This window comes from Erinaceus europaeus, chromosome 10, assembly GCF_950295315.1.
Source record: "Erinaceus europaeus chromosome 10, mEriEur2.1, whole genome shotgun sequence".
NCBI classification, from domain to species: domain Eukaryota; kingdom Metazoa; phylum Chordata; class Mammalia; order Eulipotyphla; family Erinaceidae; genus Erinaceus; species Erinaceus europaeus.
Window position 1 is genome coordinate 76884310 of NC_080171.1, and position 17789 is coordinate 76902098.

Genomic DNA, 17789 nt, shown 5'->3' on the forward strand with positions numbered 1-17789 from the left:
GGGGACTGAACCTGGAAGTTCAGAGCCTTAGGTATGAGAGTCTGTTTGCATTAGCACTATGCTATCTACTCTCACCCCTGGATCCTAAAACCTTGAAAACTGTTAGCAAATTAAATGTCAGGAAAGACTTAAAATATACCCTAGTTCCATGGGTTCAAAGTGCTAAGGTGGAAGAATTTTGAATGATGCATTCTGTGAGAAAAGGAAGAAACAACTATTATCTGTCTGATCCAGAGAATCTGGTTTGTCAGCAACCTAGTACCTGACACTGGAAAGAAAAAGGCAGTGAGTGTGAGAGGACTGCTGGTCATAGTCAAATGATAATTGGAAACAAACATAAGACCTAGGCGACAAAGAAAATACTGTGACATATCTTGGTGAGCTGCATGTGGCATGGCGTTTAGTGGCTTATGAGGGTCCTTAGCCCTTATGAGTAAGACTTCAGGAAGCAGATGGTTAGCTGCCCCAACTCAAGGTGTTATCCTTGGTTTCCAGGATCAGGGAAAAGGTAGCCAACTCATAAAACTTCTAGAAAAGGAAGCTGCTCAAGTAGGGGAGTTTTACCCCAGCATCCACTCTACTTGGTGGCCAAGTGAATGCTGGGTTAAACTGCTCCTATCCTGCTGTGTTTGGTCCAGTCAACCTCAGGAGGAAGGTAATATATGGCCATTATTGTTTTTTGACTGATTCTTAGTAAACTACCACAAACTGGTGACTTTGGCATGGCTGGGCCAGATACCTTGTTCCCAGGCTTCATTTTTATTGGCTATGACTTTCATTAAATACTAGGTATTCATGGGAAACTAGGCATATCTGCTCTTAGTATTTTTTTTGTTTGTTTTGACAACACCCGCCAAAAGATTGGTCTCCCTTTCCAGCACTGCTTTCAAAAGTCAGATTTTTATGCTTGAGAATTCTCATTAAAAATGATTACTTTTGGCAGCAGAAGTCAGAAAGGTGACAGGAGAGAGAGAAGTATTAGAGTCAGTGAGATTTTTTTTCATTTACTTGTAGAAAGCCTGCCTATAAAACAAACATCATGGGGAGAATAAAACAAAAATAACACAACAAAACACTTCTAACCTTTAAATGTGTCACTCAAAGCAATTTTGTAAGTATAGAGGCTAAACCACTCCCCCTATTACCTTCTGTACCTACTAATTAGGCTGTAAACCTCTTAAATATGGGGTAGTGTTTTCCATAACTCTGGCTCCTATACAGCAGTCTCCATAATACCTAGCATATAACTGCCTCATGAATAAGCAAAGCAATCAATTACTAGTAACTATGAGGACAGTGTAGATGAAAGTACCTAACGCACATTATGGAGGTCAGATGTAGGTGGGATCTAGAAATCTAGGCAGAATATATATATATATATATATATTTGTAATCAATGTATCTGCACTTACACTTGTTTCACAGACAAATAAATATTGCTTGACAATCATTCCTAACCCCTTTCCAATAGTTCTCTAAAATAATTGAACCTGTAAGTTTTCCTCCATATTTCCACTTTGGATAAACAGTATACAGACTTTTTAGAGCATCAGAGAGAAGACACTAAGTGACTTGAAAAGAGGATATACATTTAAATCTAATTCCATGATGGACTAAATTTCTTCCTTTAGATTTTTCTCTTTTGCTTATTAATTTGACTTGTATTCCCAATATCTAAGCAAGCACTAACAGTTATGTTAAGATTCAAATACATTCTCATGATCAATTTTCAGTCACTGTTTTCGTCAACCTATCAGCACCATCTAAACTGTTATAAGAAAGAAAAAGGTATCTGCTCTGTGCTCACATGGCACGGTTATTGCTGGGCTAGCTTCACCAGCGGGAGACAGACAACCAGGGACTCATGGTTGAGCTGGGCAGCTGTATCTCTTTATTCATGTAGAACGCAGCACAATCTAAGCCATCTAAACTAAACCAACTATAATCACAATCCTGTCCTTACATATATTCTTGTCAAGTAGGGTGTAAACAGGATGTGACATAGAGAGGGTGGTGCAAAAAGAGATTGGTGAAAATCAGGGTGTGACAAGGAGAGGGGGCGGAGCAAAAAAACATTGTGAACCAGTGGGGATTAAACCAATGCCCTGCAGGCATGTCAGTGCTTAGTTAACAGTGCTTATGTAAATAGAATACAGTGTTAAGCAGGGGGGATTAAACCAACGAAACAGAAGGGGTTTTAGAAGCATACCAACAAGTTATAATATATATTTTTAAATTTTATTTATAGTCCCTTTTGTTGCCCTTGTTCTTTTTTTATTATTGTAGTTATTATTGTTGTCGTCATTAGATAGGACAGAGAAAAATGGAGAGAGAGTGGTAGACAGAGAGGGGGAGAGAAAGATAGACACCTGCAGACGTGCTTCACCACCTGTGAATCGATACCTCCGCAGGTGGGGATCTGGGGGCTCGAATCAGGATCCTTACGCTGGTCCTTGTGCTTAGCACCACGTGCGCTTAACCCGCTGTGCTACCGTCTGACTCCTGGCACATTTATAATCTATCTACAGGGTGTGACACCCCTCAGAAACTGTTTATTTGGATTCTCTATTAAATGCAGAGCACATGTAGGCTTGAGATCTACCATTATTATTTTGTAGGTATAAAGCATTAGGCCATCTTTTCTTTCATTTATTTCCAGTCAGGGCTTGATTATTTCATGATGAATGGGAAGGTGTGTGTTAAGATGAAGGACCTTGAGCAAACAGAACTACTCTAAGTATTAGCATATTTGCAGGCAGGCTAGGAAGGCGAATACAAAGTTAGATAACTCAAGTATGAAAGGGAAAAGCGAGTCAAATGTCCAGGTAGAATTTTTTTAGAAAGAGAATCCAGAGTCTCAGTCTGTAGTTGAACAGGTTGCACTTAGCACAAATAAGCTCAAAACAGGAGCATTTTCCCCCTCTCAATACAGAAGTATCACTATGATTCTGCCATGGGCTATAAAAAGCAAATAAATCTGAAAGACTTGACATGGGCTCAAGAATTAAGAAATACCTCCATTTGAATTCATTTCTCAGTCAGCAAGTTGGCACAAACTCCTGGACTTGACATCTAGTGAACCAACAGTGTTTTCCAGTCACATGAGACTGAAGTTGTGAATAATGGAAGAACAGTATCACAGGAGGCTCAATCGCACAACCAGAAAACTGAGAAGTTTAAAAACTGTATTGAGGGGGGGTGGGTAATGGATCATCCAATTGAATACACAAGTTACCATGCACAAGGACCAGGGTTCAAGCTTCTGGTTTCCACCTGCTGGAGGGAGTGTCACAAGTGGTAAAACAGTGCTACAAGTCTCTCTCTCTCTCTTACCTCTCCTCTCTCCCCTCTCATTTTCTCTCTGTCCTATAAAATAAAAAAAGATAAAAAGATAAAAGGAGAGGGTGTTGGGAAATTGTGCAGATGTGGTCCACAAACCATTACATTTCCAAGCAAGTTTTATTTACAGATATCCATCACGTTATCCCCTCAGGGTATTGCTAGCTTAGTTAAAATCGTTGCAACAGTCGCTAGGATGCTTCCACCTTCCCAGCATGCCTTTTGCCTCTCTCCACCTCCTTCCCTAGCCAATCCTGTCCTGACTCTCCACTTCCAGTTTTTTACCTTATAAAGCTTGCTGCTGTTCTGGTTTCACTCTCTTGCTCCTTTTTTCTCTTCTGCGACCTGACCCAGAGAAAGGCTGCTAGGCATAGTGGGAGGCGGCCATTTTGCTAGCTCCACATGGCCTGAACCACTCTGCTCTTGTCCATTTCTGGGGTGCCCACGTGAATAAAGATTTGTGTTCCCACTCCGCTCTGGTCTCTTCTCTCTCCCCCATGACACAACCTGAAAAGAGGGGAGAGGGAGGAGAAGAAAGAGGAGAGGAGAGGAAAAGAGAGGAGAGGGGAGAAGGGGAGAGGAGGAGAGGAGAAGGAGAGGAAAACAGAGGAGAGGGGAGGAGAGGAGAGGGGAGGAGAAAATGGCTTCTGGGAGTGGTAGATTTTTAGTGCAGGCACTAAGCCTTAGCAATAACCTTGGTGGTGAATAAAATAGAAAGAAACTATACTGAGTTGAATGGTGTCTCCACCCAAATTCATATACTCCTGGGATCTCAGAATGTGATTTTATTTGTCAGATATAATCAGTTAGGATGAGCTTCTACTTGAATATAGTGGACTCTAGATCCAATATGACTAGTGTTCATTCATTAAAAGGAGAGACACTAGCAAGTGCACAGAGTTATACACAAGAACAAAGTCACTTGAAAAGGGAAGCACAAACAGAGAAATGTAACTACAAATTAAGTATTACCAACAATTATCAGCAACCAACAGAAATAAGGAAAAGTCAGGGGAAAAAAACTTCCCTTAGACCATCAGGAACATTATTTATTACTGCCTTGATTTCACATGTCTAGCCACCAGATCTGTAGGAATAATTTTATTTTAAGTCACCTAGTTTCTGATACATTGTTGTGGGAATCACAATAAATCAATGCAAAAATCATTGAGGCAAAGGCCTTTAAAGTACAGGGACAAAGAGAATTTGATGACTGGCCCAATGCCACAGTAATGGAAACAGGCAAAACTGGAAAAACTTAATCATTTACTTGTTCATTCATTCCTCCAATTAGCATTCATCCAGAGCTTTCTTACTTGAAAAAGGTCACCATACATTAGGCAATACAAAGATGGAACCCACATTCTAATACAGCTGATAAATAATAAACAACTAGCTACACAATTTATTGATTATAGTGAATAAAGATAAATGCCATGGAGAGAAACATTGTATTGCATGATAAGGAGCAGAAAAGATTACTGACCTAACCTGAGATTTAGGCCTGAAGTAATATTTGAAAGAGAATTTACAGGATACTTTATATTTACTTCACCATATCAAGGAAGCTCTTTGTGTGCTGACATGAGAAAAAGGGAGGGTGTGAAAGGGGAAGGAGGTAGAACTGAAGAAGGATATTCCAGTTAAAGATGCTGACCTCTTTCTACCATACTGTCTTCCCTAGAAACTCACACCAAAGTAAAATAACTGCCATTGTCATACAAAAGGATGTTAACCAAAAAACACAGCCTATAAAAGACAAAGGAATGCTTATTTGCAGTGTGCACCCAACTATATGTGTCCACGCTAGAACTATTATGATCTGAAATATTTCACCTAGTGTGAAGCCAAGAATGCACTTTTTCATCTCCCCTAACTCACATATAAAATTATGTTTTTCCTATCTACAAAGCAATTCAACAACAAAGAATTTTCTTCACAATAACTGGCATAACTAATATGGCACTGACAAATATAAATTAAGTAAATACTATACAGCTGATAAATCCTATCCCAATTTTGCATGATTATAACATTCAATGGTTGTTTTGTTGAAGGCTATTAAATGCATGGTTCAATTATAACCTTCCTGCATATAGTGTTTTGTACTTGAACCAGGGAAGAAATGTCAACTTAAAGATGGGTGATATTTTCTACTTCAGGTTAATTACATTCAAAGTACAGTGAAATAACTGGCTAACCCCAGCCACCACTCACCCAGAAACTCATTGGCCAGGAAGCACCATCACCCTATCCAACAGCTCATCATGGTCATGTCTAAAATTATGATCTATCACTTGGAAGAATCTGAAATGTCTAAAACCCTCATTGTTTCTAGAGAAAGACCTTCTGGCCAAACCATCTCATTTTCTTTCTACAGCGGGACCTTGAATTTTCTGATTCCTTTGCTTTCCCGTTTCCACTTCACATTAAATAAATAAAAAAGAATTACATATTCCTAAGCAGAACAAAGGGACTGAATGAGCTCAGCATAATACAACAGGCAAGAAATGCCAATGGGGCATTTCACAAGATTTCATGTGAAGTGGCAGTGAGGTTCCCCAATGTTGAAAAACAATGCAGCCCCTCTGCCTTGAGATTTCTGAGCTTGTTTGCAATAATTGCCTTTGCCCACCCATGCCATCGCATTCAGGGAAGGCTCTGATGTTTTTCCACAATTGCTCTGCTCTGATGCTGACCAGAAAAAAAGTCCTCCACATGGATGCACTCAATCACCCAACATTAAATGAGACATCTAAGGACTCTGCCACTCACCATTTCTGTCATGTTTTCTCAGCCCTTTGAGGACTCCATTGTTGTGCAGAGCCACCACAATTCCATTACCAGCTGGCAGAAGATCAGATAATAACTAAAGTGAACACAAACACTTAAACAGCACAAGGAACCGCTGAGGTCTCACTCTTGGGCAATGCAGCTCAAGAGATTTTTCTGACTCCCGATCCACAAGCTGAACAATCACATTGCAAAATGCTTTCAATGTCGAGGAACAACCATTCAGTGGCCTGTCATGTGCCTGTCATCTGGGCCTAAGTGCTTCTGAAAAAGACAGTTTGTCCTTTATTCTAAGAAACCCTTTCTCTCTCAGCAACCCAGTCCTTACAGTCATCAACATCATTCATATTTTGGGGAAGAGCAGTCTGTGTTGGTCTCTGCATAGTGCCTAGGTATTCACTTGGATAGATGGAAATGTTGGGTAAGTTCTAGGAAGTAGCTATAACTGATTGAAAGAGTTGTGCCTTCCTTAATAAATCTGGGTTCTGCAATAAGAAATACTATACAAGTACACAATTCTGTAATCAAAAGACTATTTCATCTGAGTGTCAGGCACCCATAAGTTGACAGGAGGTGCACTGTCCCACTTTGAAGAAATTGACAATCTGTGGTGTATAGTCACGGACATTACTATTGGAACTATTCAGCTCGTCAACGTATATAAGCCTCCCAGTGCCTCATGGGATAATGAGGTCCTGCCTAGCCCGAATCACCCAGCCGTTTACGTTGGAGACTTTAATAGTCATCACCAAGACTGGGGATATTCCTCCATTCATGCTGACGGCTCTATCTTAGCCGACTGGGCTTCAGCGAACGACCTCTCCCTATTTTACGATCCCAAACAGCCAGGCTCTTTTCACAGTGCTAGATGGAATAAAGACTCATCACCTGACCTGTGCTGGATTAGCACAGTCAACAGTCAAGCCTTTCCCGCTACGAGACAAGTTCTCAAGATCTTCCCGCACAATTATCACCGCCCAGCTATCATCCACATTGGTCTCCAGCTCCCACTGATTCTGTGCTCGGAGAAACTAAGATGGAACTTGCGGAAAGCAAACTGGCGTCTGTTCAGTGATCTTACCAACAAATCTATTCCTGCAATTCCAATTAACTCTATCCCCTCTGAAGATTCCTACAGGCGCTTCCGCCAAGCCATCTTCAAAGCAGCTTCCCAAGCCATTCCTCGCGGGAGACGTGCTAACTATATGCCTTGTCTTGATGCTGAATGCGAGCAACTACTAAAGCAGTATGATGAGTCGGGCGACCCAGATGTGGCTGACCATCTCATTGCCTCCCTGGATGCAGCACGACAAGCCCACTGGCAACAACTCACAGAAAGTCTGAACTTCACCCACTCAAGTAGGAAGGCCTGGAAGCTTCTTCACAGACTGGGTGCCGGTAGCCAACCCCCTCCCGTCTCCCATCCTCCCGTATCTCCAAACTCAGTGGCCAGTCACCTAACTCAAGTTGGACGTGCTAAGATCGACCCAGTCTGGAAAAGAGAAATTTCCCATGAGTGATCATCCCACTTCCGGTTATCTTGTCCATCTCCAAAACTCTCTCCTTTTACCCTGTCTGAACTGGAAGACACTTTGAAGAGGGTTAAACCGGGAACAGCTGCTGGCTATGATAACATCACCCCAGAACTCATTCTTAACCTGGGTCCCGCGGCAAAGAAGTGGCTCGCTTCATTCCTGTCCCACATCTTGGAATCTGAGTCTATGCCCAAAGTTTGGCGTCGTGCGAAGATTATAGCGGTTTTGAAACCAAAGAAAGACCCAACACTGGCCGCCAGCTATAGATCAATTTCTCTCCTCTCTGTTACAAACTCCTTGAGAGGCTGCTTCTGTCACGTATTTCTCATCTTACAGAGAAATTCCTATCACCCGCCCAAGCTGGTTTCCGCCAGGAAGATGTACCTGCGAACAAGCCCTGGCCCTCTCAACTTACATTGAAAATGGATTCCAGAAGAATTTAAAGACGGGTGCTGTCTTTGTTGATCTCACAGCAGCCTATGACACGGTCTGGCACCGTGGTCTCCTAGTCAAAATCTCAAGATGCCTGCCTCCATGGGTGGCCAACACTATATCGTTTCTTCTCCAAAACAGAAGATTCCGGGTACATCTGGGTGACAAGTCTAGCAGATGGAGACTTGTCTCAAGTGGCCTCCCCCAGGGCTCTGTTCTGGCTCCTACGCTATTTAATATTTACATCAATGACCTCTCAGAAATTTCTTCAAGGAAGTTCATCTACGCCGATGACATCTGCTGTGCAACTTAGGCATCAAAGTTCAACATCCTCGAGGAAACACTCACGAAAGACATGTCTCTGATATCTGATTACTGTAAAAAAAAATGGCGACTAATCCCTAGCACTGCAAAAATGGTATCATCTGTTTTCCATCTACACCATGCCTCGGCCTCGCGTGAGCTTAATGTGCGGCTTGGCGATACGAAAATCCGGCATGAAGCCCAGCCAGTCTATCTTGGCGTTACTCTCGATCGCACTCTGTCATTTCACAAACATCTCATAAAAACTGCAGCAAAGGTGGGCGCGAGGAATAACATCATTGCAAGACTGGCCAGCTCCTCATGGGGCGCGAGCGCTTCCACACTACGATCATCATCTCTGGCATTATGCTATTCCACTGCAGAATACTGTGCCCCAGGATGGCTCTGTAGCCCCCATGTCCACTTGGTCAATTCCAAATTATATTCCTCCATGAGGATAATTTCTGGAACCATCCGTTCCACCCCAGTTCCATGGATGCCAGTTCTTAGCAACATCGCCCCGCCAGATATTCGTCGGGATGCGGCATCATCTAAGTTCATTTCCCACGACTACACTCGACCAGACCTGCCAATATACGCGGATATCTTCGCCCACCCTGTCCAACGCTTGACGTCTCATCACCCAATCTGGTCTCCTACGCCTACACTGAACTTCTCTGTTCCAGTCTCTTGGACACAGAGTTGGCAGTCAGCTGAGGTAAAGAACAAACACCTCATCACAGACCCCTGCAAGCGTCAACCCGGCTTTGACCTAGCACGTTATGATTGGGCCCTCCTCAATCGCTATCGAACAGGCCATGGCTGGTGCACTGCTATGTTCCACCGCTCGGGAGCCAGAGACGACCCGAACTGCCCCTGCGGCTACAGACAGACTATGACCCACATAGTCAACGACTGCCACCTCTCCAGATTCAAAGGAGGTCTCGAAACTTTACATCAGGCTCAACCTGATGCTGTTGACTGGCTACGGAAGAAGGGCAAACGCTAGAAGAAGAAGTCACGGACATACTACAGGCAAAAACTGCTACAATACAAGACAACATGTACATGTTACATAAGGAGAAATAGAGAGAGAGCAAATATTTGGAGAAAGCAATAGTCTTGGGCAGAGGGGCTCCTATAAAATTCCCAGAGTAGACGTGGTCAGAGAGACTGTGAAGGATGGCTAGGATTTAGACATGCAGACCTAAAGTTTGATGAGGGTGCAGAAGAGGGTTCCTGATAAAGAAAGTGTCACAAGACAGGGTTGCTACAATGAATAACCCGGTAAGAAAATGAGTCAGTGGTGAAGTCTGATATGATGCAGTCTCCTCAAAAGTCAGGCTCAAAAAGTGGTAACCTTTCAATAAGATTTGGGCATGCGTGTGCTAAATGTGATGAGATTAAACTCAGCAGCAGCTGTGTGACTGCAAAAGGTCACACAGTAAAAAAAATCAGTTGATTCAAAATGTAGAGGAACATAACAGAAAGAATGTGAGAATGTATATTGCCCATACCGACAAAGTAGCTTCCTCTCCCCTTCTCTCCTCACCTCTACTCTTTCTTCCCTTTCTTCTCTTTCCTTCCTTCCTTCCTTCCTTCCTTCCTTCCTTCCTTTCTCTTATATCTTGATGGGAGAGATGATAAATTATAAAATAGGCAAATCTGAAAGAAAGTTATTTGATTTTTTTTTTGACCACAGTATTGTTTCACTCTGGGTATGGATGAGTTTGAGGCCTCTCACATGCAAGTGTTATCCAGCACTGTATCTCCAGCAAGAAGAGATTGAGATGGAAGGTTTCTCTTGCATGTGCCACTTGTGTTCAGTTTCTGCACATGACTCCACTGTTCCCAGTACCATTTTTTTCTTTCTTTATTTTATTATAGAGGCAGAACGAAATAGAAAGGGCAGGAGAGGGGGAAGAAGAAACAGAGACAGCTGTAGCACTGCTCTACTTCTGATGACATTTCTTCCCTGAAAGTGAGGACCTTGGTTTTTGTGGATGATAATGTGTATGTCACTGCCTGGTGCTAGAAATAAGATTGTAAAAGATCTATTTATTTTATGAGACAGGCCAGCAAAATAGCTCACCTAAATGGTATGTCTTCCCTATTATGCATATAGCCCAGCCTCAAGCCTGGCCCTACTCTTCTGGAGGAAGCTTTGGTGTTATGGTAAATTATCTCTGTCTGTGTTTATCTGAAAGCTGATCTGAAGCCAGTGAAATAGCTCACCTGTATAGTGTGCTACTCTGCCATGTATATGAGCTAGGTTTGAAGTCAGCTTCCATCATTGTGAAGGAAGCATCAGTGCTCTGGTCTCTTTCACTCTCTGCCTCTCTAACTTCCTCTATCTATCTGGAAAAATTAATTTGAGCAGTGAATACCTGGTGATCACACACACATATACACCACACATACACAAGTACACACCTGCTGTTTATTTTATACGAGAGAGAAAAAGCTCTGCTTTGGCATGTGTGATGCCAAAGATAAAACCTGGGGCTTCATCGTAGACTTAAGTTTTAAGGTCCTCCCACTGAACCACCTCCCTGGCTATGGAAGATGGATTCTCATTTGCACTTCTTTGCCTTTCTCAGTTACACAGTAGTTGACTCTGGAACCTTGATGGCAACACAGTCATGTTCATGAAACCCACAGGTTAAAAAAAGAAAGAAAGAAAGAAAGAAAGAAAGAAAGAAAGAAAGAAAGAAAGAAAGGAAGGAAGGAAAAGCTGAGGAAGAAAATGAGAATTAAAAGAACACTGGGAATTTTCTAGTCATTGTTTAGTATCTTAGAATCAAGTTAGGACTGAAGACCAGACTTTAGTGTTAGTAATTTCACAGGTTCTTAACTACATGTGGGATCTTTACTAACATTAGTAGACTGAGAGCACAGGGAGGCTGAGGAGACCAATATAGAGAATAGCTTGTTTCCAAACTGTTATTTGGAATTGTTCCCTGTCTTTACCCAGACTCTAGGACCTGACAGTTCTGTTAGTCCCATCTTGGGCAATGAGGCCTAAACCGTAAGGAGGCAGGTGTATATGCCTCATTAAGTCAGTTCTATGACTTAAGCCTTATAAGAATCACTGAAATAGAGGGATGGATAATAAGTGGTGGCAAGCTTGACAAGGAAGAAAAGATGATGCAATCTGGCTTAGCAGCATGAACATGAAGTGTTTGAATGACAGACAGAACTTCAAATTCCAGCTGTCTTCCTCACTCTGTGCTTGAGCCTTGAACTCTTTTTGAGGAGGATGGTGAGGACAGTGAGGAGCAGGAGGTGAGGAGCAGAAGAGGTCTGAGTAAGTCACCTAATATGTTGTAATTAGGAGGCATGGATAAATGCTACTTTGGTTCATTTAATGCAGTGTGAAGATGCATGCTATGAATTCAGTGAAAAAATAAATAATCCAGTCTCATTTGGAAGATTAGAACTTAATAACAGTAACCCCACCAATGTGTACTGGAGCTCTGATTATCCAGAACCATACCCCACTAGAGAAAGAGAAAGACAGGCTAAGAGTATTGACTGACCTGTCAATGCCCATGTTCAGCAGCGAAGCAATTGCAGAAGCCAGACCTTCCACCTTCTGCATCCCACAAAAACCTTGAGTTCATACTCCCAGAGGGTTAAAGAATAGGAAAGCTGTCAAGGGAGGGGATGTGGAGTTCTGGTGGTGGGAATTGTGTGGAGTTGTACCTCTTTTATCCTATGGTTTTGTCAATGTTTCCTTTTTATAAAAAAAAATAACAATTGGAAAAAAAAACAATCTTGGAGTGTATTAAAAAAAAGGAACTTAGTAACAGGATCCAACTTTATATGAGGTATTCAAACCATGATTTCTTATTTTGTGACTCTTTTTGGTCCCTCACAAAGTACTCTCAGGAGTTATCATGGAGCAACAGTTAGACAGAAAGTTTAGCCAATTATCTAAGGCATGCATCTAGTAAAGAGGGAAAAAGAGAAACTGGTATGGGGGTATGGATTGACTTGCCAACGTCCATGCCAAGCAGAGAAGCAACTGCAGAAGCCAGAACTCACATCTTATGCGCCCCAAAAAGATTTTTGTTCCATACTCCTGTCCGCTGAATTGCCAAGTGTCGGCTGGCTGGAACATACTCTGTCACAAAGCCTGGATGTTAGCCTTTGCTTCAGAATGTAGCCTTGGCTCAAGACCCGTCAAAGCCCAACTTTCACTCTGTACTTTCCGTACTGATGCCTTTTGCATCTAGCACTTAATGATGTAATGCTGACACTGCACTTCTCATGTAACAATTCAGTTGACTACTGCACATATCTAAGCTGATGGATGAGCTGACATGATAAAAGGCTCTGCTGGAAATAATAAATGATCACACTTGCACTTACTTTCTCCACCAATATTGTCTCTACATGCTTTCGTCCAGCTAGGGATCTCATCTCACTGAACCCTCTTCAAATGTGAAGTCAGTGAAGGCTGACATTTGACAACTCCCAAAGGGATGATAGGGGAAGACCAGAGGGCTCTGAACCCCAACTCCACCAGGACCTAAAGTGTTTGTCACCAAAAATCTTGTTTTTATACCATCATTGAAAGAGAAGTAAATCTGGACATCACCAAAGGAAGCCAGGCACCGTTTGGTTTCCCTTATGTGAGAGAGAAGAGGAAAAAAAGTGAATATGGGACTATAGAAAAATATATAGCTATAGATATATAGTCAATCCATATCTGTGACCTTGGGAGAACTACTACAGTTTCCAATTGAGGGGATAGTGACACAGAACTCTGACGGTGGGAATTTCATGGAATTATACCCCTATTATCTTATAATTTTGAAAATCAATATTAAGTCACTAATTAAAAAAAAAAAAGCAAAGAAAAGAAATAGGGGAAAGACCATGCATGCAGGTCTCTGAGACCATGCATGCAGGTCTCATGCATCTTCAGTTTCTGGAAGCCACAAGGCCCCCATGTATATCTTTTACCGGTGCTCATACAGTAAAATTTACTTATCAAATATTTGTGGTGTGTCAGTTATCCACTTATTTGCCCATCTGTTCAGTTATTTATTTTGAGCTATTTGGATCCACAAATGAAAATATAACAATGAACTTGACTTTTAGGAAGGGGGCTGAGATGGAGGTGAGGGCAAACTGGCTGTGACACCTGTAACCCCACTGGTCACCAGGGTTGAGCTGCCTCATCTGTCTGGTTAGAAGGGTTTCCTCCCTGCTCACTGCTCCACGTGGGTGCCTCCCATGGCTGTACACAAAGCTGGATGACGTTCTAAGGTTAGATATGGGCAGGTCTTTGGTGGAGGGTATGTGCCCCCTGCTAGAACCTCCAAACTCTTAAGAAAAGGGGGTGGGGAGAAAAGACCACTACTAAGTAGTAGACAGAATAATGAAAACACAGTAGGTAAGTAAATTCTATAGCATGCTGAACGTTGGTAAGCTCTATGGAGAAATAACAAAATTAGAGCTGACAAGACTGTTTATCTGGAGAGTGTACTTGTTTGTCATTTCTGTAACCCAGGTAAGAAAAATTAGACCAAGGTGAAGGCAAAGGCTCAAGTGGGAGCAATGGGAAGCATAGGATGCCACTTTAAAGAAGATATCAATAGCAGAACTCCTGGAGAGGCTGGTATTTGAGCTAAACTGGAAGGAGGTGGGAGTCAGAAGATCATAGCAGGAGAGTTCCTGATATAGGGAACAGTCAGTCTAAGTGTGATGCTAAGTCAGGACTGTGGGGATTATGTAGCAGAAACACCCAAAAGCCCTTAGCCATGATGAGGGCGAAAGGGGGAAGGAATAGATGGAAAGATCTGTATGCTTTTCAGATGGCCTGAGAGAGTGTGCTGTGAGTACACTGCAATTCTTCCTTAGGAGGGCTCGAACCCAAAGCAAGCACCCTGCCACTCACTGTTTACATTCACCCAAACACCTAGTAAATTTGATGAAAATTTTGCCAATTCCTTTGCTTAGTATTAAAGAGACTCAACGGGAAAAAATATAATTTTTAAAAGTGTTTAGGACCATATTTTCCACACTGGAAACCAATTGGGTTGGTTTTACATGCAGACTAAGATCTTTATGAAGAGTTACATACCAAATACTTACCAATGTGGATTCTGCCACCAGGCTTTTCAGCTTGCTGTAATCTTGAAAGCTAGTAACTTTTCCAATAAACCTAAGTTTCCAGCAATGAGACACTTTCAAAACTTCTCTCTAGTCATTTATATATCATCAGGTTATTAATGTCTGATATTATGAGAATTAGTGCTGAGTTGCAATGAACAAATCAAATAAATAGCAATGGCACACATGGTGGCTTTGTTTTAAATTCTCTCTTGCTGTCACCCTGATATAAGTAAATGATACTGGTCACACATCTGATCACAACCACATATCAACTTCCACCTGCTTGCAGTGTCAAAAATAGAGCAGCTCTGAGATTTATATGTAATAAAGAAAGTATTAACTCTTAGAGACTGAAAAGAACAGATGATGCAGAGATAGCTCAAGACTAACAGGTACTGAGTACTTGTAATTCTTGGGCAAGTCCCTGAAAACACTTACGAGTCTTGGAGACTACTACCTAGGTGTATATGTATATGTATATGTATATGTATATGTATATGTATATGTATATGTATATGTATATGTATATGTATATGTATATGTATATGTATATGTATATGTATATGTATATGTATATGTATGTATGCATAATATATATGGTAGTAGCATTCATTGCTGTAATTCAATACATATCTTTCTCTGTGCTATGTGTGGAACAACAATTAAGTTAGCACATGGCTCAAGTTAGTATACAACAAAGAGCAAACCTACAATAAGAATTTCTATTAATTTTTAAATGATTTATAACATTTTGTTTGTATCTTCATTTGTTTGCAACTGAGTATAAGTTTCGCTGTTTTTTTCTCTCTAGAGCAAAACCTCTAACCAAATTTACCTAAGGCTATTTTTAATGAGTAAATTTCACCCACAGGTAAAGACAAGATGTTATACTATACACAGCGGAAGTTCTTAGGATTTGGTGGTCTAGACAATCTGCAGCTTTAAATATGTCTTCAAGTAGAACTTTAAGCTTTGAGTAACTTCCATTTTTTATGTTGTGCTTTGTAAATGCAAGCATCCTAGACAGATTTCTTGTCCAACAACTGAATAGTTAAAATCTCATTTTTTAATTAATGCAATGTAACAGGCATATAACATTCAGAGGCTATTTTTACTACCCTAACAACATACTCAAGGGCCTAAAGACTTTCCCTGGGCTGACTCTAAGAAGCTTCTGATTTCCTGTCAGAAACAAGCTGCTGAGGCACTTGCCAAGCTGTCTATACTTTTTTCTGAACGAAGCATATACTAAGGAAATTCACATGGGCGATTCACAATGTACTTTGCATCTTTTCAGTTTATCTCCTTTCTATACTTTGAAGTGCCCAAAGCCATGATTTGGAGCACTGCTTAGACAAAGAGTAGAGACTAAATACACAATCATCATGAACAAAAAAAATGCTGAATAGAAGCTCTATATTTTTGTCTCTCATGCTGATTGGGCACTTTTCAATGGTTTTCAACATCTAGGCATTGTGGTAATAAGATCATAGATGGAATGTCTCTATTAATTTTCAAAATGACTCCTCTACTGTCATTCTCATTTTACATGTAAGCAAATAGAGGTACATGAGAGGTGATACAACTGTCTCAAGTCACGTAGCCAGGAAATTATGGAGCTCAAGCCCCAGAACCTGTGCTTGATTGGTTACCTGTATAATTAGAATTTACTCCATTGCATCATATTTTTCTCTGTTCTGCTGGAGAGCACACTTCAGCATGCATTTTCATAGAAAATCTTTACTCTCATCTCTCATCTCTATCCATGTTGAAAAATGAAACTTTCCAAAATGTAAATGTATATGTCTAGTTTTGTGGATGGCTTTAGCAAAAATGCCTTGTCCTAGTTATTTAATACATTAATCACAGACCTATCACACGAATGAGTTATTTCCCTCTAAGATATTCTCCCATGATAAATGAAAACACAGATCTTTCCTGACACTTCTACATAGTTAATCATGATCATTTTATTCACAATAGTCAATAATGAGTAACATTTCATTCACGAAGTGAATAAAAATGTCATATTTATAAAATGAAATACTACTTAGCATTGTAAAGGAATGAACTACTGATACAAAATGAATGAATCTGAAGATAATAATAGTAATAAAGTCAAGTAGGGCACCAAAGTAAAAACCCTGTGGTGAGGGGTAGACATGCAGCTTCCTGGGCCAGTGGGGGGTGGGAGTGGGTGGGAGGGATGGGTCACAGTCTTTTGGTGGTGGGAATGGTGTTTATGTACACTCCTAGTAAAATGTAGTCATATAAATCACTAGTTAATTAATACGAGAGGGGGAAAATTAATTGTATATCTCGAAGTTTTTCAAAACACAAACTGAATCTTTTCAATATATAGGCTGTGTAATTGACATGCAGACTCTCTCGAAAGCCTAGACCAAGTAGATCAGAAGCAACTATATACAAGATACTGGGTACTGTACAGCAAACCCTAACAAAAGGACTTTTCAAAGTTAACCCAATTACCAAATAATGTGATGATAACATTAACTATCAATTGTCTTTTTGAACCCTAAGACAGCAGGAACCTCACATCTCCACTATAGAGCCTCTACTTCCCCCAGTTCTGGATCCATTGGATAGGTCCCACTTTCCTGTATGCCTCTCCCAATCCATATAAAATAATATTGCATCTGCCGATCACAACCTAACCAACACAACGACTGCCACCTCAACATGCTTCACCTCAGACTGTGTCCAGAGACTTCACGTGTGGAATGACAACCCTTCAGCTTCATTACTCAGGTGAGACCTTTCCTTTCATAGTATACTCTAATTCCATCTCAGGTGGTTCACTTTCTAACAAAGTCCCAAAACCTAGATATACACCAGTTTCTGTGAGAGAGAGCATATGTTCACATGTATCCGTAAACTACTGCAAAATATATACCTGAAAGCAGAAGTACACTAGAGTTTGCAGTGAGTACCTCCCTAACACTTCCTCTCCACTATTCCAACCTTTGGGTCCATGATTGCTCAACAATTTGTTTGGCTTCGTATGTTAACTCTCTTTTCAGTCACCAGGTTCCAGATGTCATCAGGATGCCGGCCAGGCTTCCCTGGATTGAAGACCCCACCAATGTGTCCTGGAGCTCAGCTTCCCCAGAGACCCACCCTACTAGGGAAAGAGAGAGGCAGACTGGGAGTATGGACTGACCAGTCAACACCCATGTTCAGCAGGGAAGCAATTACAGAAGCCAGACCTTCCACCTTCTGCAACCCACAGTGACCCTGGGT

At 41.2% G+C, this 17789-nt stretch overlaps 1 protein-coding gene across 7 annotated transcripts in view; it reads right to left on the reverse strand.

Moving 5' to 3' along the window:
• The window catches only part of GLIS3 (GLIS family zinc finger 3), a 630646-nt gene that overhangs the window by 256661 nt on the left and 356196 nt on the right, over positions 1 to 17789 (reverse strand). The window lies entirely within an intron of this gene.